We start from the raw sequence: 26,366 nt of genomic DNA on the forward strand, positions 1-26,366 counted from the left end.
ACCGCACTTAGACGCTCCGTCGACTCTTGCAGAGCCGCGGTCATCCTCTCCAAAGCAGCACCGATACACTCGCTCCCTCGCGCCTGTGCTGCAATGGCAGCTGCCACATCGCCCTAAAGGTGAATTTCCCGTGGGAATAACGCCCCAATTAAGACTGCAAACTTTCAGGTTTGAAGGGCTGATAAGACTGGATCACTTTTTTGTGGTCAAAAAGCTGAATTTGGATCCAAACTTTATGCCGTTAATCAGGGAAAAAAGGCCTCAACACCACCAGCTTTCTGGCTGTACTGAATTTCGACCCCCGTGTCTTTTGGACATGTATTTCTTTAATCTTTCCACTGTCCGACTAAATTGGCACTGGCTGAGGATTCGTTTGAATCATTAAGCTGCTTTATTCTGCAGTCAGATGAATGTATATAGTTAAAAATCACATTCACCTAGCTCAACTTTTCTTCTGACAATAACATAAAAATAATGGGGGGAAATTCCGGTCTGAGGCTTTCTTCGGACGAACGCCTCCAACCCGACAAAATTTTGCGAAAATACCTGGTGGTCACAGAGGGACTTTCGATTGCGGTCGGAGGCCTTCATTCAACGTGCAGCGTACAGGGATAGGACTTCCCCATACGTAGGGAAATGCTGGAGTCACGTGGGCCTAGACCACCAATCACTAGGTAGTATTCTCATTGATAAAGGAGAGGTGAGGCCGGAATTTTCGACACAATGTATAAGCTACCCTACCCCACTTCAGTGGGTCACCTTGTTTGACTTAAACAGACTAACGACTCTGAATTCTGCCTATTTGAACCTGCCTTTGCTGGGGTCTTGCTGCCACAGCTACAGTTTTTGTTGCAAAAGCAAGATAGCATTTTCATTGTCAATAATTTGTTTTATTTCCCGATTGTTCATAGTTTTTTAAAAAAGCCTTCCAAAACAATGGGTGAGAGATGTTTGTCAGTGATGGAGAAAAACCAGCAAATTTCTGATTATTTACAGTCTATGAGGAAGCCATCATCATCATAGGCAGTCCCTCGGAATCGAGGAAGACTTGCTTCCACTCTTAGAATGAGTCCTTAGGTGGCTGAACAGTCCAATACAAGAGCCACAGTCCCTCTCACAGGTTGGACAGATAGTCATTGAGGGTAAGGGAGGGTGGGACAGATTTGCCGCATGCTTGATTTCTGCACGCTCTCGGCGATGAGACGCGAGGTGCTCAGCGCCTTCCCGGATGCACCTACTACAGTATTTCGGGCCTCATCTCTCACTTGCGGTAACATGTTACCCTTTTAAAACACAACATGACAACAAGCTCTTTTTTTCTGTGGAAAAGTGGCCATAAACATCCTGGAACATATGTCCCCATGGGCTTTAAAGGGACAGTATGATCACTGGCACGTGCCTTGGAAGCCATTTTAAATTTAACCAAGTTTGTAATTGTGCACTGTGTTGCTAATAGATTATAATTTTTTTAAATGAAGTTATGATTTTTTTTTAAATGCATACACAAATTTATCTGCAGCAGATACTACATGCGAACTTGCTGTTGGTGGGGTGGGTTGGTGGGACTGGAGGGAAGGGAAGCAAAAATGTGTGGTGCTGAAGTTGAGTTTTCACTGTGGGATGTTTCATGAACTGAACCTACTCAAAGATTTTCCCATTGGACGTAACATCCTTTCAAGAACTAGAAATAAGCATCATCATCATAGGCAGTCCCTCAAAATCGAGGAAGACTTGCTTCCACTCTCAAAGTGAGTTCTCAGGTGACTGAACAGTCCAATATGGGAATTACAGTCTCTGTCGCAGGTGGGACAGATAGTCATTGAAGGAAAGAGTGGGTGAGGAGTCTGGTTTGCCGCACGCTCCTTCCGCTGCCTGCGCTTGCTTTCTGCATGCTCTCGGCGACGAGGCTCGAGGTGCTCAGCGCCTTCTCGGATGCTGTTCCTCCATTTTGGGTGGTTTCTGGTCAGAGATTCCCAGGCGTCGATGGGGATGTTGCATTTTATCAAGGAGGCTTTGAGGGTGTCCTTGAAACATTTCCTCTGCCCACCTGGGGATCGCTTGCCGTGTAGGAGTTCCGAGTAGAGCGCTTGCTTTGGGAGTCTTGTGTCAAATAAACACACTGAATGAAGGCAGGGCGGCAAGAACTCAACCAGTCTTCCAGAGTCAGCTGGTAAATATTTGGGCTGGCCAGCATGGTGATGAGTAAATGCTCCGCAGTGGGAACAAGTGACACATGGTACTGAGAGAAGCAGACCTCGTTTTGTGCCGGTATATCTTGGCGGTTAAATCCAGCACAGGAAGCCTCTATTTAGTTTCAAAGGATATTGGCTTTTTTTTTAAAAAGGAAAAAGATCCTATGTCTTCTAACCAAAGAGAAGAGGTTACACAAATATGTATGAGGTTATAATACGAGGAGTTATCTTTGAAAGTACCAGTGGTTGGAATGAGCCCTCGGGCTGGCAGCCACAGCACATTTCCCAGGCAGGAACCACTGAAGAGAAACGCTGTCTTTACTGTGCCCTCAGCAGTAGATGTGTTCGGGAAAACAATTCGATCGACTCCATTGTTACAGGAAACAAAATAGATCATGGGGTAGATTTTCGGCTTCTCTCCGCTCTGTTTTTCGCCCCGGAGCGGCGGCAATGGCGGCGGTCAGCCTCTAGCGCCCCGTAGCGATCCTCGGGTTTGGTTTAGCGGTGACGCGGAGCAGCACCGCCTGGAAGAGCTGCGCCCAGTGTGCAACGCCCCTGGTTGTGACATCGACGCGAGTTTGAACTCGAGCGCCCAAAAGCGTGCCTCGCACTGATTAACCGCCTGGGAAATCTGGGCGGTCCAACGATGCTGACAGTGGAGAGGTAAGTAATAGAGTCATAGAAATTTACAGCACGGAAGGAGGCCATTTCGGCCCATCATGTCCGCGCCGGCCGACAAAGAGCTATCCAGCCTAATTCCACTTTCCAGCTCTTGGTCCGTAGCCCTGTAGGTTACGGCATTTCAGGTGCACATCCAAGTACTTTTTAAACGTGGTGAGGGTTTCTGCCTCTACCACCCTTTCAGGCAGTGAGTTCCAGGACCCCTACCACCCTCTGGGCGAAGAAATGTAATGGACTCCTAAGGCAAGTGTGATTGCTTTTTCTTTTAATTTTTTTTGCGATTTGTGTTGTGGTGGCGTGGGCAATGTTTTGGGAATGTTTTTGTGGGAGATTTTTTTTTTTAGGTTCTCCCCCCCGCCCCCCCCCCCCCCCCCCAGGCATTTCTTGGAGCGCTCCCGGCCCGGCTATTTAGCTCGGGAATTTCCCATCCTAGCGCCCCCTAACTCAGGGCTCAGCTGCCCAAATGGACTTAGTGAGCAGCAAACTGTTCCCGGGCGCAAACTTTACCACTCTGCCGCCATTTTCACCCCAAAAACATCAAGGCTGAAAATCCAGCCCCATGGGTCTTATTTCCAAAGTGTGGAGCTGAACTCATGCTGTTCCTTTCCTGTGAATTGATTCAAAAAAAAAAACATGAAAGAAATGTATTTCCAAGACTTGTTTTGTGTTTCCGGCTGCACTGTGGTCTGGTTTTGGCAGAACGTTCTGTCTTTTATGAAATCATGTTTGTATTTTCTTTGGCGTGTGATATGCTAATGTCGGGGTAAGGACTGGGTGTGGTTTTAAGCACCAAAGCTGTGTCTTTGAACTTCCTTCCATCACTATAGGTTGAGCAAAACAAAAAAATTTCACGGGCTGGATATTATGCTATTCTCTTTTCGGGGCAACAATGGCGGCGGGGCGGGAACGTTAGCTGCCGGGAATAGTTTGCGCTTTAGTATTTAAGTTTGGGCATCTGGACCCTGCATCACAGGGGCGCAGTACTAAGGGAGACGTTGTACACCTCTCGGCGCAAGGAAGGGAAACTCCCGAGCTAAACAGCCAGCCCGGGGAGCTCCGAGAGAGGCCGTGGGAGTAGGAAAAACTTCTAAAAACCCACAAAAACATCGCCCTCGCCACCACAACACAAATCGCACAAAAAATTAAAACAACAAACACTCGCAGTTACTTTTGGAGTTCATTGCCGCCTTCTTCGCCATCAGGATGGTTCGACGGCTCTGATTTCCCAGGCGGTCATTGCGGGCGGACGTGTCGGGCAGGAGCTCTGGGGGCGTTGCACACTCGGCGGTGCCTCTGCCCATCGGTGCTGCTCAGTGCCGCCGCAAAACCCCACCGGAGGATCGCAGCGGGGCGCTGGAGATCTCACTGCCGCCTTTCACGCCGCTCCGGGGCGACACCCGGAGCGCAAAGGAGCGGAAAATCCAGCCCAAATGTTTTAATGGTTGTAAGGCTTTAATCCTTAATTGTTCTTTCAGTGTCTTGGGCCACTGGTGACAACCATGAAGAATATTACAGCAACGGAAATAAACTCTGGTGGTGACTGTGCTGTTTTCTGAAAAGATTAATACACAATATGGTTAAGCTGGCTTTTATCATGTTCCAAGGGGTATGCGAATAGATTTGCGTTTTACGGGTATATAAATTTGTGCTGTTAAAGCAGTGGACATTATCGCTGAGAAACGGAACTCAGTATTGGTGTCAAGCACCAGCACAGGAAACGTGCAGCATAAGGTGCCTCCGCACTTTCAAAATAAAATGCATCAACCAAATCTTCTACAGGTACGACCTCCCAAATCCAGAAACCTCGGGACCGAGACCATTCCGGATTTCGGGCAGTTACGGATTTCGGGACATATTTCCGACATCCCAAATCCGGAAACGCCTGGGCTGAGATTCGGGTATTTGCGGATTTCGGAATGAAATCCGACGTCCCGAATCCGGAACCCTATTTGATTCAGCGGTGACCTATAGTTAGTAAGATAGAAAACGTCCGGGAAAAACCTGTGTTGCAGCCCTTAGGACAGCAGTCGGTATGAAGACTTGCAAAAAAGGTAAGTTAAAGTTTTTATTTTTGAATTATTTTTCAGCGATTTGATAGTTAAGTGTCTTGTGAATGTTTTGTGATTTTTAAATTTTTTTGTATTGTGCTGTTATTTTTGGTGTGTGTGTCTCTGCGTAGTGTGAAAAATTGTCCGGATTTTGGAACATTTTTATAGATTTCAGACAACTTCTCCTATGCTCTGTGCGATGTCCGGATTTGGGATTTGGGAGGTCACACCTGTACTACACTGGTGTGACTATTGTATTTGCAACACCAGCCATTTCTATGGCTGTGGTAAGGCTGCCAATCAGTACTGAATTATGGTCCATGTTGTGTAGTGGACTCAATTAGGAACTGGATTGGCAAAACTAATTTCACTTGCAGCTTTCAAAAACAGCGAACCTTCTTCCCATAAAAAAGTAAAGCAGGCCTGACTGTGGTCCTAATAAACAATCCATCTTTCAGTTTTACTTTTATTCTGTCAGGCTGGGCTGGATTTAAACCCAGGTCCTGGAGATGATAGGACAATGTGCTAATCCATTAGAACAATAAGGATTTTCCCCTGCCTTCAGCTGTCGGGACCCTCGGCTCAGGAATTCCGTCCCAAAACCTCTCCGCCTCTCTCTCCTCCTTTAAGACATTCCTTAAAACCTACCTCTTTGAGCAAGCTTTTGGTCACCTGTCCTAATGGGCTTGACTTTTTTGCTCTTAGTGGCCAACGAGTGGTGCCAGCCATTCGTTAAAGTTGCCCAAAATACTTTCTGTGAGATTTTGCACTCGAACTTACTGTAAAATAGAGTGCCAAAATGGCGTGCCACCCTCTACAGGGGATCTGGGACCTGTGTCAACAGGTGTATCGCCTTAACCAATCAGATTGAAGAATCGTTAATGAGCAGTGCAGAGTCTGATCCAGGAAGTATCAGTTAGAATAGTTACTTCAATGTCAAATCAGAAAGCGACAATAGAGAGGGGGAAAGAAAGATGGGATTAAGATAAGAGAGACAGAAAGAAAAAATAAATCTCCAACAATAATTAAAAGCTGAAGGAATGAGGCTCCACACGTGCAAAAGTTCATTTTCAGTGCCAGAGAGATTGCTTGGCAGTAATTAAGACTTATCACACCATTAAAAAGTTTACTTACACTGGAATGGACCAGCCCAAACTTTTTCTGCTGAGTTTAGAGGGTATCTATCATGTAAGTACAGCAGCTTCAGACCATTGCATGTATTTCAGTGCCAAGTCTCTCAGCGAGATACAGTTATAGCGCACCTTCTGGAGGATCAGGGCGACTCGGGACAGCAACTTATGGATTGACGAGTTTTACTGCACATGTGCGGTCACTGGAAGTTGCTGTCCGATTTACATTTTAATAACAGTGAGCGCTGTTAGTCTCACCGTTATTTCTACAGTAAAATCCGACCGAAAGGCTCCTCTTTTTGGCTCGGTGTTAATTTTTGTCTGATTACGCTCCTTGGAAGCACCTTGGGGCGTTTTACTACAGTAAATGCGCTATGCAAATGCAGATGTTGTAGTTGACCAGGATTCAAAATTAACACCTGGACTAGGATGAGCTTTTATGTAACAAAGGCATTTTCCTCATGCAGAAATGCAGTCTTCTCTGCACATTCTTTCGTTTCGACTTCAAGCCTGCTTTATCTTGCCACATATTCGATTATCTGCTCTCTTTCTTTTTCACTCAGATTTTAACAGAAATATTATAGTCTACCCGTACTAAGGCTTGAAACAATAGTACCAGATCCTAAATCAAAACAACATCTTTTGTGTAACCAGGATGGATTATAGAAACATTGCAGAAACTCCGTTTCCATTCCAACCAATGTGACAAGATATTTAAATTAAGTTTTTGTTGCTGCTTGCTGGTGGTCTGCACAGGCACCATGACACTCCTTGTACGCCTTATCTCCACTTCCAAGTTAATGCATGTCTGAATCTGCAGTTAATTTAAAACCAGTAGAAATGAGACAGACAAGTCACTTCATTCAAGGAGACCTCTGACACATACAACATCGGTGCATTCTAAACAGCTATTATGTACCTGGAATCTGAAGTGCTTTAAGCGTTACTGAATCATGGGACATTCATTGGGGAAGAATGTGATAGTTGTGTTTAATCTGCCTTTCAATCATAACTGTTGACAATTAATAATGGTCACTGAAATTACGAGCTAAAGTGTCAGTTCAGTAGTACATAAGGGGCATTGTTGCTCAATAGAGGATAGTCCATTTTGACTTAACAGTTAAGCTGCCAAGTTAGTAATGTTCTTAGTAAGATATTAGGCATATCTAATTTTGTCTGATAACACTCCTGTGAAGCGCCTTGGGACGTTTTACTACGTTAAAGGCGCTATATAAATGCAAGGCGGCTGTTGTTGTCATGAAACAATGTTCTAGGTTGGATGAGTTATTAGTCAATCTACTCCTGACTTGGTCTAACAACCATTTCACGAATGTAATGATAGCAGCCTAGCAACTTAAGCCATACAGCTTTTGGATGCCTGCCCCAGAGATCTGCAAGCCTAATTCTCGGCTTAACTGACATTCAAACTCATTAGGTGATTCTCGACAGTCCGTGACAAGGCTACCTGATAAAGCAATCAGCATTCGCTCAGCGTGTCACCTCCGGGGGTGAAGGGAATCCAACAGAACGAGTCGGAGCCTGCAGACGCAAACCGCCCATCCACCAATCATCAAACAAGACTGACAGTAACTTTGGCAAAGCTCGAAGTCTGAGCTTCCTCCTTCACAGTTCCAGAAAAGGACAGTGACAGGAGGTGGAGCAGAACGAAAATATTATGGCAAATTAAAACAATGGTGGCAGCAACCGGCTGATGAGGGGACATTACAACATCACTGCTCTTATTGTGATAAACTGTCTGTGGCATGTCAGGATCAGTTGAACTGCTCAGGTGAAGAGGTCACCAATAATGAAAATAAAACAGTAGTTGTAGGCTATCGGCTTTTTATTCTTTTCTTTTCCGAAAAAGTTTCCAGTTTTGAACTTTCTTCCTCTCCCTCCCTTTATGCCTCACACCTTTCCCAGGGCAAGTGGTGGAAGATGGTCCCAGCCCTCAGCCGAGACCACTTGTAGGCCACCCACCAAGACGCGGGCAGGAGTAATCGGACTGTCCCCTCTGCCCAATTTTCCATCCGAGGGATGTGGATGGGGGAAGGCATTGTTACTGGGAGATAGAAAGAACTTGCATTTATATAGCGTCTTTCACGACCTCAGCATGTCACAAAGCACTTTAAAGCAAATGAAGTACTTTTGACGTGCAGTCACTGTTTGTAATGTAGGAAACGCGGCAGCCATTTTGCGCACAGTAAGGCCCCACAAACAACAATGAGATAATGACCAGATAAACTGTTTTAGCGATGTTGATCGAGGGATAAATCTTGGCCAGGGCACCAGGCGAACTCCCGTGCTCTTCTTCGAGAAGTGCCATGGGAGCTTTTATGTCCACTAAGAGGGCAGATGGGGCCTCGGTGTAACATCTTATCCAAAAGATGGCACCTCTGGCAGTGCAGCACTTTCTCAATACTACACTGAAATGCCAGTTTAGAGGATGAGCTCAAGCCTCTAGGGTGGGACTTGAACCCACAATCTTCTGACAGAGCCGAGAGTGAACCATCACTGCACAGTGCAAATTTTTAATCTCATGAGCTCCGAATCCTGGGGTACAAATCCTACCACAATGCAGTGCAACGTGCGGCAAAACCTGCCGTGTCAGCTGTTTTGTTCTAAACCTGACTGAGAATAACATTTTATAAATTCTGACTGTAATGTTATAAATATTTTTGCCCCAAAAATCATTCATTATCTAGTTTTTATGGGGCAAGATGAAAAATTATAATCAACATTTCATAAATGGAGGAGTCAGCACATAAAGGTGTTAAATAAAAAGACTTGGATTTATATAGCGCCTTTCACGACCACTGGACGTCTCAAAGAGCTTTACAGCCAATTAAATACTTTTGGAGTTTGGGCACTGTTGTAATGTAGGAATATCATTTTGATCCCATATGCGAAGACCACATAACTTCGTAAGGGCTTTAATTTATATGATGTTTGTTGTGTTCAGAATAACTCCACAAGACTGTAAGCTCAAACTGTTGTGGCCTTGGTCTCTTCAATGTAACTCCAGAGTGAGGAAGCAGCATGGTAGACTGCCTTTTATACCTGCTTGCCCAGGGTGTGCAGGTGGGTCTTCAACAGGCGCGTCCCCTGATGGCAGTTCTTACACACTAGTGAAGGGGGCAAAATTCGTGGAACCCCCCACCCCCGCCCCCCAGGTAAATACAGGGAAGGTTGACTCTCGGGAAATCAGGAATTTTGCTCGCCTAGCATGATACTCAAGTATGTAGAGTGTCACAGAGGGGTCTGAAGGGGGCAAAATTCGTGGGAACTCCCCCCCCCCCCCTCCCAGTGTTTGGACTCATTGGTAACCTCGGGCGACGAGGGACCCCCAGAAGAGATAGTGGTGGACCAGCTACCAATTGGGAGTCCCCAGCCCGCAGCCCTCGACCAGGCAGAACCCCCAAATTAAGAAAGGAACCGGGCAGCCACCCCCCAAAGGAGCGGTGTGCTGCAGCACCGGAGGGAACGTTCCCCCAATAGTGTGGGAGTCAGGACACTCCGGGTCGTGCGGTACAGGCCAACTTACTACCGGCCCCGTTGGAAACCCAGAGGCCAGAGAAGAAAGGAGAAGGACAGGAATGAACCTGGCCACCCGGAGACGGGTGGCAGATGTACATATATAAGCACAATATCAATTTAAGTATGTTTGGTAAGGATCTAGCGTAGTGTAGGATTATCTGTGTAATGATAGTGACATATGTAATACCATTGGGGAAAATGTGTAAAAGCCCATCCAGGGGTAAGGGAAAGAATCCACTTGTGCAGCTATTAAAAGAGGCACAGGCCGGGTAACACCCGGGAGTAGGAAGAATCTATTGGTACAGTTGTTAAAGGAAGCACCGGTAAGATAAGAGTAAAACAGCTGTGTGACAAAAGTTAAAAGCAGACATCAGTTCCATAAAGAACTGAATAAGACAGCCGGCCGAGTAAAGACTGTATTGTGTGTCTGAGAAGAAATGAGCCCAAATTGGAACTCGGTCATCTTTGTCAAGCCAGAGAGCTTTTCTCAGGGCTGGACAATCTGTTTTATGTGCCCTTACAGGAAGGAGAACAACATGAGTAGGGTCCTGTTCCTGCTCACCCTGATAAGGATGAGCTGCGGCGGCTGAGGAGACGTGGAAGAATCCCTCATTTATGGGTGCTCGGGAGAAAGAGCACCGATCGTGACTGCAGGGGGTGACACACCAGGTGTGGAAGAGCTCGCCATTTACGCCTAGGAGGAAAGGTGGCCAGGGTGGCTGGGATCTAACTCCACCCACTACTCCAGCCAGGAAGGATTTACCTATGGGGAGGCGTCCGTTCCATGTCCCAGGATAAGGGCCGTTGCTGCGCGGGTCAGTATTACCGAGGGAAAACGGGTATGTTTGACTTGTAATGGAAAGATTACCCTGGGTAGATGGTGGTGGCTCAGAAAGCTGAGCAAGGACGCGGGAGACCAGGAATCTGACTCGGTAATGACACGTACCGTACCATCACGGGGACATGGGGAGGAGTGAAGGTGTGTTGGAACAAGTGGTGGGAGTCTGAACAGGGAATTTATGTTTGCATGTGGGGGTCAGAGGAGATCTGTCCCGCAGGCATATCAATCGTCTTCGCAAGGCAGTGGCAGGATGAGGGGGACAGGATGGAGTGGGATTCTAGCCTACACGGGTGTGCGGTCCCACACTCCCCACTCCCAATTAACGCCACCGAACTTAGATCACACATTAAGAAACCCCTGTCCACGACCCCGCCAATACTCACAATAACAGAAAGGTGTCCTACCAGCACCAAGGGACCTGGGAACGGATTAGTACTGGTATCGACCGAAAAGGTGTTACACTATGCAGTAGCTTCAGTTATTTTAAACCTTACCAAGGTGCACTTACCTGCATGGTGCCCGAAGGAAACAGAGCAGCTATACCAGGCCCTACTTGGAGAAATGTTCAGGAAATTTTACGAGTTAGACTTTGGGAATGTAGACAAAGCAGATCTATACACCCTACATGCTAGGGACACCATGAGCACAGGGAGACCTAGAAAGGGAACCTTGAACGACATTTTTACTGCAGAAAATACAGGGTCCTCTGCAATAAATAGCCTAGATGATATAGAACTGCAAACGCAGATAAATGTTTTAAAGAACCAACTGAGAAAGATCCTGAAACAGGAAAACACAGTAGTAGGCTCAGAGCGACATGAGGACCAGGTCCATTTAAAAGAAATTGTGGCTGAGCTGGAAAAACATGCACAGACAGTGCATGCACTCATACGGGAGGATAGAAACGTTTCCGACCAGGCTGCACAGAACGAGGTGTGCGTGCTGTATGGGGCATGGTTGTTGGGCGAGGGCCGCAACAACCTGGAGGATTTAAAACAAGGTTTAGTCCCCTCCTGGGTCAGTGACAAGCACCTCGCAGCCCTCCACCCGTACAGCAATTCACTAAGCCCGTGCCAGCTCCGCCTAGGCTCTGAAGCCTACTCTGTCCCAGTAGATTCTGGGAAATCTAACCACACCATCATGGGATAGTACTAAGGATGCCGGTCATGGGTAGGACAGCCTGACCCACATCGGTATACAGGGTGGAGAACATTGGAGTCATTCAAGGAGGTGCACACGTTCGTTTCGCAGCGGTCCCATGCTATGTCATAAAGTGGGAGCACGGGTACTGACCTCTCCGGGTGCCAGAGCCGGGGTGCACACATAATACTGTGTCTCCAGCACTTAAATGCCTATTCTAAATCACAGTGTGGGTTTAAAGCTGCTGGCGCACAGCCTATTAACTGCACCATGGAGGTAATGACATAAGCCCATGTCCCTCCACAGGTAGCATACATAGGGGCTGGGACATATTGTGTCACCACCAGTGTACCCCACTACCAGCATGGACACTTCTGGTGTCCGGTGAGTGACAGCAGTTTTTGCTTTAAACCTGAGGCATCAGTTCAAGTGGCCCAGGAACAGATTGTCCCCATTCCTGAACCCTCCACTGTCCACCTCACTGTGAAGGAAAACATTAAAAACCCGCAGGATTATTTACACATTTTGGCTATGAAATTCCCCCTCTATCCTAACATCTTACCGCTCTGCTAGCAGCTGTAGTAATCTCACAAAAACATTTCTATACTCTAGAACAGAAAACCATTGAAATAGGGAGAAGGATTCTAGGGATCACAATTCCGCCTTGGTGGGACATTTTCAGAAATATAGAAGTTCCAGCCGAGATCAGAATAGCCGCCCACATTTTGGTTGTCTGTCAACTCGCGATTATACTTTACTTATGGTGTCTCACTTGTCGAGTGAAACGCAGAGGCCGTCAAGTCAGGCACCAAAGAGCGCTACACGCTCCCTGGCCAAATTTGGGAATCGCACAGGGAGGGGTGACACCATGTTACCATGTTTGATTTGTTTTAAGTTTACCTGCTGTAAAATGCCGAAATCGAGTGTTGTAAGAATGTTACTTAAAAAATGTGTTTGACTATGTACCTTTGTTTCACTGTAAAAATGAAGTAATGTGGGAGTGTCGGACCCCCTCTATGCTGTAATAGAATTGAAATGACTGTATTTGCCTGTAAACTGCATTGCATTTCAAAGGGGGATGCACGTTAAAGTTTTAGCTAGGTAAATAGAGGGAAGGTTGACTCTCGGGAAATCAGGAATTTTGCTCGCCTAGCATGACACTCAAGTATGTAGAGTGTCACGGGGGGACTGAAGGGGGGCAAAATTCGTGGGAAACCCCCCCTCCCCCTCCCCTTCCCCCCAGTGTTTGGACTCATTGGAAAGGAAATTTAATTTGGAACTATCTACCAGAAAGTTTGAAATCCTAAAGTGCACATGGAAGAAACTACGAACTTTAATCGAATTTGGAATTTTACGAGACAAATTTAGTCTGTGTGGGCAGGGCTAGAGAACTAAAGGATGGCTATCCTACAAAGAAACCAGTTTGAGTATTGAAGCTGTCTGGGGTATTGAAACTAAAGTAAACTGTCTGGAGAATTATGGATACTCGAAAATCATTCTCCACAGGAGACATTAACATTGCAAAAATCAACCCAGAGATAGCTAACCATCAGCCTGAATCTGGAAAGCCATTTCAGCATATGCATAACAAAGAAAGGCCCATCCAGCTCGCATGGAAAAACCCAAGCACAAACAGACATTACCAATACCAAGCTAATATTTGCATCAAGAAAGAGATTTAGAAGATCGACACACCCGAAACAAGTTAACATTTTAATGAGCCCGCCAAAATATGACAAAGAAATACCAAGCCCACCAAAAATTAAACAAAGAATCCGGGCTGATTTGGCGCGAAGATTAGAACAGCTCCAACAGTATAACTGGGCCCTGTTTTAACAAAGGGTATGCTACTGCCTCAGAAAACACTGCTAGGGATGCTTAGCATCAAGAAGGGAGAGAGACCACCATAGCAATTGTAACTAACTTCTCCAGCCTCGACGTCCTGAAATCGGAAAAGGAAGAAAGAACATCACCATCGCGGCAGCAACCGACCACAGCCAACGTGGTACCACCAAAACCACCGCGATCGACCAACTTCGAAACAAAACTCCACAAGGAAGAAACTGAAGAATCGAAAGTTTCCACTCTACAATCTAAGTCCTGACTACCAACAGGTGAAAACATTACCTAAAGAGATTTTAAACCTATTTCTAACGAAAGAAAACGGGTACTTACCCCATAAGTCCAAAATGCGCCCTACCGCATCAGCGGACACCACCCAACTGAAGATTGCGCAGTAAGAAGTCTTCTCCGATGTTCGGGGTATGGAAAGCAGAACCTACAGAATCCAGCGAACCCCGAAATCGCGAACTACCGCCAACTGACCATAAAGGATTGATAAGCATAGTCCCTGTTTGCCCTGGAGTCTAATCTAGTCAGTGTTAGGTATTGGGAGGCGGGAGGTGTATTATTCACTGTAACCCCTTTGAATGTGTGATGTACTGTTCTTTATTAGAGTAATTATAAGTTTGACATTGTACTTTCTTGTCTTTAATAAAAATCAAAGTTCTTTTGCACCAAATCAGTTGTCTCTTGCACTTTATCACATCCCCCAAATAAATCCAGAGTCTAGAACCCAAGGGAGTGGGAGCAATTCGAAGGTCAGAGGTGAACCTGATCCCCGAGAACACCTCTTACACAAGTAAAGTTTACATGCATAACAATGTTCACACATAACTTTTGTGCAGTTAAAAATTAAACAGCAACAGCTCACGTATTGGAGCTTCAACAAGCTGCACCATGGAATGGTGGGATGTGCAGTCAGGTGCAAAATTCCTTACACGCCGAGTTCCAATCGAAGCCACAACATTCATTGTTTGGGAGTTGCCAAGTTATCCAGGTACTTTCTCACAGGTGGGAGGGGAGGGAGAAATAGAAGGGCTCTTGTACACTTCTTCATGGCCAATTATACGGCAGTGTGGAGAAAAACTTAGAAGCATCTGCCCCAGGCCCACCTCCTCAGCTGGGGAGACTGTAGAGTAGGGGGAAAGCTTCAGAAGAAAAGAGGCAAAATTAAATTAGAAAGAACTTTAGGTGCTATGTGAGGAGTTTTCATCTGCTATGAGGGTCTTTTCTGTTGTCCAGTACAGAGGAGTATTTAATATAGCCCTAATACACTTAGAGCCAGCCACCATCACACAGCCGTGTGTGTGTGTATAAGTTGAAAAAATGTAACATTCCCACTGACTCTTCGGAATCCCTGGCCCAAGACCGTTCAAAGTGAAGGAGAATCATCCGAGAAGGCGCCAAATACTTAAGAGTCTCTTCGTCAAGAGCATGCGGAAGCCAAGTACAAATAGCGGAAGGAGCGTATGACAAATCAACCACCCCATTCAAGCATCCCTTCAACCACCACCTGGCCCATCTGGGACAGAGACTGTAGGTTCCACATTGGACTCTTTCGTCACCTTAGTACTCATATTAGTGTGGAAACAAGTCATCCTCGACTCCGGGGGACTGCCTAAGAAGAAGAAGTATAAGTATATGCATGGACACACGCACATGTGCATTATTAGGAGTTATTACTTGGGCTTGGCCCTTGAAGGAAGGTTTATTGGGTTCCATTTTACTTATCTGGGTGATGGTTTAAGTTAATGGGTCAGCTTTTAAGAGTGAATTAGTTTCTTTTGCATTGCTGATGTCCCTCAATCCTTCAGGATAGTCAGGATGAGAGAATTTCCATGGCTTCAACCATAATTCATTGATGGTGACTGCGAGGTTATTTCAGATATGAAAGACAAATTCTGTATGCAAGATAAATCCACATTACACTGGGCTGTAAACATTAGCAGAAGCTTGAATATCCATCCCTGTCTTCACATCATTTGCTGAGGATTAAGAAAGTGTTATCCTAACCTGAAGAACATATTTTTGTTGTAAACCAAATTGTTTACATTGAACTTTTTTCTACAGGTGTTATAAGTACAATATATCAAATATCTAACATCTGCACCCACTTCCTGTCAACATTTCCATTATAAATTACAGTGTTTGCATTTATAACAAAACTTCCTGCGTAAACTTGTCACGCTGGAGTTACACCAGGAAGGTGTAATTACAGCAAGGCCCTTTCCATTATAACTGTGGACTTGGCAATTTATAACGAAAGTGTAAAAATAAAAACCAATAAGGACTGAATTAAATCTGCACTGGCCCAATTATCTCCCCTTTCACCTGAAGCATATACTTGATCTTGACACCCCATGTGCAATACCACTCGAGATTGACTAGTATTATCTACCATTTTTTAACCTTTTGCAAAATATCAGCAGTGTAGAAGCGAAGGCACTTGTCTAGATAATGGTAGCGCAGTAAAAAGACTCAGAGCACGAAAAACATGGAGCTGTATCAAGTTGTGGAGAGGCAGTCACGCACCTATAGACTTGAATAGGAAATGGATGAGCAGGCAACTTAAAGGTTTGAGCCACGTGTTGTGTCTGTATTCAAATATACCTGTTTACATTCCTGTCAGAAAACACTGGTGTGGCTGTTTTAAAATGTAGAAACTGAAATAAGACACTAAGAAATAAAATATTTCCTGTCTATCTTGTATCTGTAAACATTATAATGTTCGCTGAAAGAAGCAGATTGACAACCTTGCTGGTTTCAGTTATGACCAAAAAGGATTGATCACAGTTAAAAAAAGGAGTTCTAAGTGTTTAAAGTAAAGTTTCTATCATTAACCATTTCCCAAGGCTTAGACACAACCATTCCACCTTAGCTTCAGCATTAAACAAACATAACTGTCAAACTACTATTGTGGCTTTCAGTTACATTTTGTACACTCTACCCACCGGTATTCAGACTTGCAGATTGTGGGTTCATCCCTTCTGGTACAAGATTGATTATTTCAAACGAATAACTCCGTGGCTCAGGTGGTAGCACTTTCACCCGAGTCAGAAGGTTGTGGGTTCAAGTCCCACTTCAGAGAGTTGAGCACAAAAATCTAAGCTGACACAGAAATGCTGTCTTTCAGATGAGACGTTAAACCAAGGCTCCGTCTGCTCTCTCAGGTCGACATAAAAGATACCATGGCACTATTTCGAAGAAGAGCAAGGTAGTTATCCCTGGTGTCCTGGCCAATATTTATCCCTTAATCAACGTTGCTAAATCAGATTATCTGGTCATTATCACATTGCTGTTTGCGGGAGCTTTCTGTGTGCAAATTAGCTGCTGCATTTCCGACATTACAACACTGACTACACTTCGAAATGGACTTTGTTGGCTGCAAAGTGCTTTGGGACATGTGGTGGTCGTGAAAGGTGCTATATAAATGCAAGTGTTTCTTTTATATATCTGGCGGAAATTTCTACATAACATCTATGAAAACATCAATGCTTCAGACATGAATCTAGGCGCAGAGCTCCAGTATACTTACCTACATTAGGTAGGGCATTTTTAAATGTTAATATGTGGAGACACAATACTAATCCTCACCCGCAACAGCATTTCTCCCCCTGCTGATTCAGAGAATGCACAAGTTGAACCGTAGGCTGTTTATGTTGGGAAGGTGGGTCCCTTGTTCTGTCTATTTTCACCTCTCATTGCCTAAAGGCAGGGACTTGTTACAATATGATGCCCTGAGCATCAGCAGCTCTTGGAGTGTTTTAAGCCCAGGTTGCCATTCTTCACGTGTGAGCCTAGACGCTAAGTGCAGCAAGCTATCTGACCGTGAAGGGCATCACGGTTGTGCCCAATCCTGCCTTCAGCTTATGTCTATGCAATTTCCCATGGAAGTGTCCCTGGTTATCGATCGGGGCAGGGACCGTGGATGAATTTGCCTCTTCCTAGCTCAGGAGTGCCGAGGCCAGTTTTAACACCAAAACTGCTAGAGAGTGGCTGACTCAGGATAGACTGAGCATAGTACCAGGTACCTTGTACCTTGCACTCCTCAAATTCTGCCCTCTTGAGCATCTCTGATTATAACTGCTCAACCATCGGTGGCCGTGCCTTCCAACTGCTTGGGCCTTAAGTTCTGGAACTCCCTGCCTAAACCTCTCCGTCTCTCTTTCCTCTTATAAGATGACACTCCTTAAAACCTCTCTCTTTGACCAAGCTTCTGGTCATCTGTTGTCATTTTTTCTTTTGTGGCTCGGTGTTAAATTTATCTGTTTTGTCTTATAACACTGCTGTGAAGTGTTAAAGGCACGATATAAATAAAAGTTGTTGTTGTTGTTGTTGTCATCGTCATCGTCTGTATAATTTAATAAGCCAGGCAGCGCCTTTACCTTATTTCAGTGGGAGTCTCCCTGGCTATGTAGAGGGTGATGTCTAGCCTGCTACTACAAAGGAACAATTAAGTACGGTTAGGATGCAATGGGACGTATAAGCAGGAATCAGGCAATATGCCATAACTGAAGCCTGGATGAAAGATATCATTGCATATAAGCAGCCAAAGAAAGACCCGGTCTTTTGATAGTTTGAAGTCATAATGATCTCTACTGATTTACATTACTGCAAAATTGTATCTCAAATTTCTTCAAACTATTTGGAGAAAGTTTAACCATTTTTTTTGAAGTATCAGTTATCATGCAATCAGGAGGTCTAAGTAACCCAATCACTATTCTGATGACTCTATTGGTATATCAAAATCTACATAGGTATTTATAGGCAAGATTATGGGATTAGGCACAAGAATTGTGCTCATTTAAAATCTTAAAGCAGATGTTAGGAAACCTTTATACTATGTTACTGCTTCGAAAACCATTAATCTGATCTTTCACTCGAAATGGATATTTTTATAGCACGGTTTCTGCACTTCTACTGAAGGAAAACAATGTAATCTTTTTGTAGGACAAAACCCTTCTTGTGTGCCTGATTTAAAACAACAGCATTCGGAACCGAGAAAAATCATTTTTTTCCCCCTGGAATAGCCGGCAGATTGTTTGTTTTCCCTCAGCAAGATACGGCACTGAAGTGAAACTTCAAGCTACTGGTGGTTATTGCAGCAATGATTACATTGCAATGTATTTTTTCTACAGAAATAAAAAACAATATGAACAATGCTGGAGATGTGAAGTAAAAAGCCAATGTTGGACGTGCATGGTTTGGTCAGAAAAGAGGAAAGTGGGTCTATATTTTGCATTCTATTGAAGATTAATAACTAAAGCATCAACGATTTTTCTGCTACTGCTTCCCCCGTACCCCACCCACCCCTAGTTGTTTCTTTTCTGAAATATTTCTTGGTAATTACACTCATGTTCAAAGTTGCTCCTTGCTTGAAAGAACAATTATCTAGTAACTTGAATTAATCAATTTAAATATAACAGCAAGGAAGGCACATTTTGCACAATTTCAATTCTAATTAACTTCTAATTCAAATTAAGCAACTTCAAATGAAGAGGATCAGACTGTGGTCCTATAGTTTAGAGTTCAAAGGGCTATGACTGAAGTTTTTAAATTGATGAAAGGAATAAATTTTTTTAAGATGGGCAAGTTATTTAAGCCCGATGGGGAAGGAGGGTCTAGGGGCCATTGGTATAAAATACAAAAGCACACAGAGTTAGGTTATATGCAAAGAAGTATTTCTTTCTACAGAGAGTCACTGACCTCTAGAAATGGATTGCCGGAATTCACGGTAGATATGAACTTGTTACTGACCTTCAAAAGAGAGCTGGATGAGTTCTTGAGAGTGAACGACATCTCGTTATAGAAGGTAGGTTAACGATAGCTGAATTAGTAATATCAGTTACTGCTGTCTTCCGGAGCTTGACTGTCTTCGGGCCTGAGAGAGAACTTTCCCAAAGGTTTTTTTCCTAAATTGGCCTCGGTTTTTTCCCCCTCTCTCAGGAGATTGCGTGCCTGGGGGTGGGTGGGTTGACGGTGTGTGCTGGCTGCATCACGTCTGGATGGGACAGGTTGGATGGTCCAGTTGGCCTTATCCTGTCCTTTTCCATATGCATGTAATACAAGTAACAAATTCTGGTCTTCCATTAAACGTCGTGTGTTTGCTCATGTACAATGGGATCACTAATGAACCTGTCCACTTCCTGCTGTTGTGTGAACCACATGAAGTGCCTTGTTCAGCTTTGTAGACTGGAATATCGGATCCATCATTGAAACATCAGTGAACTCTTGTGGAAGCAAGTCATCCTCATTCGATGATGATGAGTAGTCTGATTTGTAGCTTTACTGCACCATTACCACAAGTGGTGTGGTTCTGTTTATAGTCTGATACAGTGGACTCTCTGACGCCAAAATTAGCTGCGAGCTTCTTCTGCGATTCATCCTTCCATCGTCTCCCAAGTACCTCCAGCCTCACTCAAATGACACATCATTGATGTCAAGCTGAATTCTACCATGAGAATTATCACCGGTACACTTTTACGACACCAGCACCTGTTTGTAAACATCGCACCACCATACCTACACCGCACCTACGCAGTCTCCAGAGGCTACAACCGCTACACCAGCAAAGACATGCTGATCCAGGTCGACTTGAACAACCTATCACCAATCCAGTCTCAAATCTAGATGGCCACTTTGGACCATCGCTGAAGCCCTTCAGTGATCTCCCCTCAGCCTCGATGACCGATGGCAAAATGCTTGGAAGAACTGCAACATATGGAATGGATTCCTTATCGAGGGCCCCGCAGTACAAACCGAGGGATCAAAACTTCCTCGCAAACAGTGGAAAACCATCAATCGCCTCAGAACCGGTCACATTCAATGCTGCCATCTTCGCCATAGGTGGCAGATTAAAGCATTCCCATCATGCGACTGTGGAGCTCCTAATCAGACCCCGGAGCACATCACTGATCACTGCCCTCAGAGGGAATTCACAGGCATCCTGCAAGATATCCATGCTGTTACACCAGAAGCTTTGGCCTCGATATCCAACTTAAATATTGACATTTGATTTGCTTTGCTACTATCATACAAAAGATTCTGTTCCTCTCAAGAGGAAATTGGGCAAAAATGCCAAAGACTGAGAGAGTAACATCTTGTTGCACTAGAGTTATGCTCCATAATGAGGTGCCATACATATATAATGAGTGAAGGGAACACTGCGAACGCCAAGGTGCAGTTTGGTAAAGTGTAATCTTACTGTAACGTAATCTTATTTTCATGCACATGTATATTTTCTCCACTTTTTTGCTTTCAGATCGTTTCTCTCCAAACTTTATTCCCAGTGTTTAGTACTTTAGCATTCACATGCTGGATATGCAATAGCGAGTTGCACTTTTTAATCAGATTCTAAAAGACACTCTGCCAGCTAGTTCACCCAGAAGAAAATACGGAATAGGAAAAGGTCAAGCAAGCTCCTCTCACAGACTAGACACAATCTACTCTCCCGTGGATCCGACCCCATCTATTCCGGAGGGAAAGTTCCGCATAAATTCTACCTGATCTCCGAAGATAATCAAGCAAAGCTCCAGAACATCGATCTATCCCATTTCTACAACTCAACCCGTGGGTACTGCCCTCCAGATGGATGACAATCCATCCCTCTTTCTCACCCCAGCAGCACCATGGAATATTGGATCTTGGTTCACTTTATCTTACAATCTTAACTTGTATTCCTAATTAAATCGGTGTCAGACAGAGTCTCAACTAACTTGGACATTAAGTGAAGAACTGGGTTAAAAGCTCAACTTGTGCAGGTAATGAACAATGGGCTGGAATTTGCGGTGGATACTAACGGCAAATTAACAGCGTTCGGCGTTATTGTAATCTACCAAAATTCCCTGGATTCTGGGGCGGTCCCAGCAGATTGGTAAACCACAAATATAACACCTCTATTTAAAAAAGGAGGCAGATAGAAAGCAGGAAACTATAGGCCAGTTAGCCTAACATCTGTCGTTGGGGAAATGCTGGAGTCCATTATTAAGGAAGCAGTAGCAGGACATTTGGAAAAATATGATTTAATCAAGCAGAGTCAGCATGGTTTTATGAAGGGGAAGTCACGTTTGACAAATTTGCTGGAGTTCTTTGAGGATGTAATGAGCAGGCTGGATAAGGGGGAATCAGTGGGTCATTTTCCGATTGGCAAACAGTAACTAGTGGGGTGCCGCAGGGATCAGTGCTGGGGCCTCAACTATTTACAATCTATACTAATGACTTGGATGAAGGGACCGAGTGTAATGTAGCCAAGTTTGCTGATGATACAAAGATGGGTGGGAGAGCAAATTGTGAGGAGGACACAAGAAATCTGCAAAGGGAGATGGACAGGCTAAGTGGGCAAAAATTTGGCAGATGGAGTACAATGTGAGAAAATGTGAGTTATCCACTTCAGCAGAAAAAAATAAAAAAGCAAATTATTATTGAAAGAGGGAAAAATTACAAATTGTTGCAGTACAGAGGGAGCTGGGGGTCCTTGTGCATGAAACACAAAAAGTTAGTATGCAGGTACAGCAAGTAATCAGGAAGGCAAATGGAATGTTGGACTTTACTGCAAGGGGGATGGAGTATAAAAGCAGAGAAGTCCTGCTACAACCGAACAGGGTATTGGTGAGGCCACACCGAGAGTAATGCATACAGTTTTGGTCTCCATATTTAAGGAAGGATATACTTGCATTGGAGGCAGTTCAGAGAAAGTTCATTTGGTTGATTCCTGAGACAAAGGGGTTGAATTATGAAGAAAGGTTGAGCAGGTTGGGCCTGCACTCATTGGGAGTCCAGAAGAATGAGGTCTGATTTTATTGAGACATATAAGATAATGAGGGAGCTTGACAAGGTGGATGCAGAAAGAATGTTCCAACTCATGGGGGAATCTAGAACTAGGGGGCATAGTTTTAGAAAAAGGGGCTGCCCATTTAAAACTGAGATGAGGAAGAATGTCTTCTCTCAGAGGTTTGTAAATCTGTGGAATTTTATGCCCCAGAGAGCTGTGGAGGCTGGGTCATTGAATATATTTAAGGCGGAGATAGACAGATTTTTGAGCGATAAGGGAGTACAGGGTTATGGGGAGTGGGAGGGAAGTGGAGCTGAACCCAAGATCAGATTAGCCATGATCTTATTGAATGGCGGAGCAAGCTCGAGGGGCCAAATGGCCTACTCCTGCTTCTATTTCTTATGTTCTTATGTACCCCTTTGAAACTGATCGCAACTTCAGGATGTAGCGCATGCGCACCTAAACGTGGAAATCCTGAAGTTGCGGTCAGTCATTTGCTGCTCCGACACTGTGCTGTGCCGACACCGCTTCTCTGCACCGTCCCTCCCTAGCTAGCAAACCAGCGAAATCAGTGAAACTGACAAAAACTTAGGCTTTTCTCTGCTAATTTCACTGGTAAATACCCCATTAAAGTTAGGCCTTGTTGAATTAGATGTAACTGGGGCTTTAACAGCATATTGACTGCTAATGAGAAATCACTATTGGAATCCACATGCTACTAATCCATTCTCCCAAACAGGGTAGGAAAGTTTGTGAAGTGGGTACTTTTTATTCAAAGAACTTGATGTTAAAAGGATTTAGTTATAAAAATATTCAGTGACATACTTTTGAAAACTCAAAATCTTTACCTCCAACAGGGACCTCCTTATGAACAGATGATTGAGTAACTGTGTGCGATTACAGTCTGTGGCACTGATCAGAAAGCACTCGGAAAAGACTATGGGGACTGGGACATCAAACCAGCCTTATACATACATTGAGCCACCCAACCCCAGGAAAGGGTATTGTTTTAGTGCAACGGGGTGGATGCTGAGACATCGGAACAACTGCAGCAGCTTAAAACAGTGGCTTTAGAAGCTGTCTGTGCGGGGCAGACTCTGCAAATATTGACATCCTCACTGGGACTCCTGTCCTCACTCCTGATTGATAGTATCAGCTACCCAAAGAAAACACTGCTATCATTGCAGAAAACCTGCCTTTTATTAGCATAGAGCAACAGAAATACAGAAACATATGTGGAATTCTAGCTTGCTGCCTGGTGTAAGACAGTCATTGCTGATTGGACGCCCGCTACATAAACCCCCGGATTTTCATTTGCCAATTCACATCACCAGTTTTACAACGGGGCACATAAGTTGAACATTTACCTCCTGATGTACTTTCAGTGCATTGTGTGCCCAACCACAGACATCATCATCATCATCATCATCATCATAGGCAGTCCCTCGGAATCGAGGAAGACTTGCTTCCACTCTTAAAATGAATCCTTAGGTGGCTGAACAGTCCAATACGAGAACCACAGTCCCCGTCACAGGTGGGACAGATAGTCGTTGAGGGAAAGGGTGGGTGGGACAGATTTGCCGCACGCTCGTTCCGCTGCCTGCGCTTGATTTCTGCATGCTCTCGGCGATGAGACTCGAGGTGCTCAGCGCCCTCCCGAATGTACTTCCTCCACTTAGGGTGGTCTTTGTCCAGGGACTCCCAGGTGTCGGTGGAGATGTTGCACTTTTTCAGGGAGGCTTTGAGGGTGTCCTTGTAACGTTTCCTCTGCCCACCTTTGGCTCGTTTGCCGTGTAGGAGTTCCGAGTAGAGCACTTGCTTTGGGAGTCTCGTGTCTGGCATGCGAACAATGTGGCCTGCCCAGCGGAGCTCATCAAGTGTGGTCAGTGCTTCAATGCTGGCCTGATCGAGGACGCTAACATTGGTGCGTCTGTCCTCCCACGGGATTTGTAGGATCTTGGAGACATCGGTGATGGTATTTCTCCAGCGACTTGAGGTGCCTACTGTGACAGAAATCTGATGACTTCCTAGACTCCCTGGGACCCCTCGCTTCCCTCCTAAGGACCATGGACCCCAGTGTGGAAACCTACGCGCTAAAGTCCAGCTCAAACTTGCTGGCCATGCGGCTGGAGTTGGGGCAAGGTCCATCCATGCCAGCAATGTCAAAATCGTGCTGCAGGCCTATAACGATGGACTGAGAGCTCAGCCTGCCTGCAAGTGGCAGACCCAACTGTAAGCCGTACCAGCAACTGCAATGTACCTTTTGGCACATTGCCTTCGGAGACGGGGAACAAACCCACCTTGTGAGTTTTCCCAGCCTTTGGAAGCACACACTGCACCTCATCTATACCCATCACTGGTTCCAACGATCAGCTGCAATATCATAGAATCATAGAAATTTACAGCACAGAAGGAGGCCATTTTGGCCCATCGTGCCCGTTCTGGTCAACAAAGAGCTATCCAGCCTAATCCCACTTTCCAGCTCTTGGTGCGTAACCCCGTAGGTAATGGCACTTCAAGTGCACATCCAAGTGCTTTTTAAATGTGGTGAGAATTCTTGCCACCCTTTCAGGCAGACCCCCACCACCCTCTGGGTGAAAAAATTCCCCTCAAGTCCCTTCTAAACCTTCTACCAATTACTTTAAATCTATGCCCCCATCTAGAAATGGGATATGAGCATGTGGCATTGTGATTAGTAATTCTGCATCCACTTAAACGTTTCTTGGTGTTCCAGTCATGAAAGATTACATACTTGTTTTCCAATGGTTATAAAGGTCGTCACAGTCTGAACCAGAGTACGGTGTCAGGCCGACTGTTAAGCAATCATTTGTCATGATTATGATAATTAGATTAACTGGATGTGCCAGAACCATTCAAGCACAGAAAAAACATCCAGACTTGTGTTAGTTTTTGAAGTCAATACTCATGCTGTTCTCTGGTTGCCTTCCTGTGAGACTTCAACGCAGAAGTGCTCTGCTCTAATTTACTTGGTTTCAGGCTTATGAAGAACTGGCAATAAAAACGTCACACAACACTTAAAACCAAAACAAATCAGAACAAAGTCTAAATGCAATCACTAAAGAAAGCTAAAAATGTTGATTTGTGATGTCAATTAGATTAGAAAAGCTGTTCTCACTTAGCTCTACATCTTACTGTACCTTTGTGGTTTCAGTTTTTTCTCTAGCAGGTTAATGCTTACATTGTAGATTTTTGTAATCTGTCCTATCCCTCGCTGGATGAAGGCTGGAAACAAACTAATGAAATAGCAGCCCCTGCACGTACATTACATTCTGCAGCCTTCACACATTCCTAAACACTCCCATCGACTGAATGGATAATGGGAAAACTGATCCTTTGAAGAAAGAAAGAATTTACATTAATATTGCGCCTTTCACGACTTCAGAACACCCAAAAGCACCTCACAGCCCAATGAAGTTTTAAAGTTAGTCATTTGTAATGAAGCTGATGTGCGCACAGCTAGGTCACACAAACAGCAATGAGATAAATGACCAGATAATCTATTTTACTGACGTTGGTCAAGGGGTAAATATTGGTCAGGACTCTGGGGAGAACTACTCCTGCTCTTAGAATCATAGAAAATTACGACATAGGATGCCATTCGGCCCATCGTGTCCATGCCAGTCGAAAAATAGTTACCCAATAATTCCACTTTCCATCATCATCATAGGCGGTCCCTCGTATAGAGGATGACTTGCTTCCACGCCAAAAAGGGATGAGTTCATAGGTATTTCAATTAAAGACCTAATATTCCAGGTCGCAAACTACACGTTGAAGGGTGGAAGATGCCTGTGCGTGGATATTTTTAGTGTGTGGTGACCGTTGGCACATCAGCCACCACACGGGCTTGACAGAGATAGGTCCAGTGGCAAGACAACTGGAGACCAGCTCTGCTGCATGGACCTAGTGCACACACATATGGCCCCGAATTCACACTTCTCCTGGGCCCCGATCACGCCGCTCCACGATCATTCGTCGCTCCTGTGCCCCATCCTTACCGCTTCTGCTGTACCTGCCCACTCTCCAATCAGCGACCTGGACCTTGGTGATGTCCAATCCAGTCGCCCTCTTCATAGCCGTCACTCTCCAGCATGCGCTGTACCTTAAAGTAGCTCCTTTGAAGGCCCCGACCTGCTGACTTTCCAGCACTAGGTCCGTAGCCCTGTA

General features: G+C 44.9%; 1 protein-coding gene across 5 annotated transcripts in view; it reads right to left on the reverse strand.

Annotated features, from left to right (window-relative positions):
• Positions 1–26,366, reverse strand: part of gstcd (glutathione S-transferase, C-terminal domain containing) — a 223,611-nt gene that overhangs the window by 130,703 nt on the left and 66,542 nt on the right. The window lies entirely within an intron of this gene.

Source organism: Pristiophorus japonicus, chromosome 2 (assembly GCF_044704955.1).
Source record: "Pristiophorus japonicus isolate sPriJap1 chromosome 2, sPriJap1.hap1, whole genome shotgun sequence".
NCBI classification, from domain to species: domain Eukaryota; kingdom Metazoa; phylum Chordata; class Chondrichthyes; family Pristiophoridae; genus Pristiophorus; species Pristiophorus japonicus.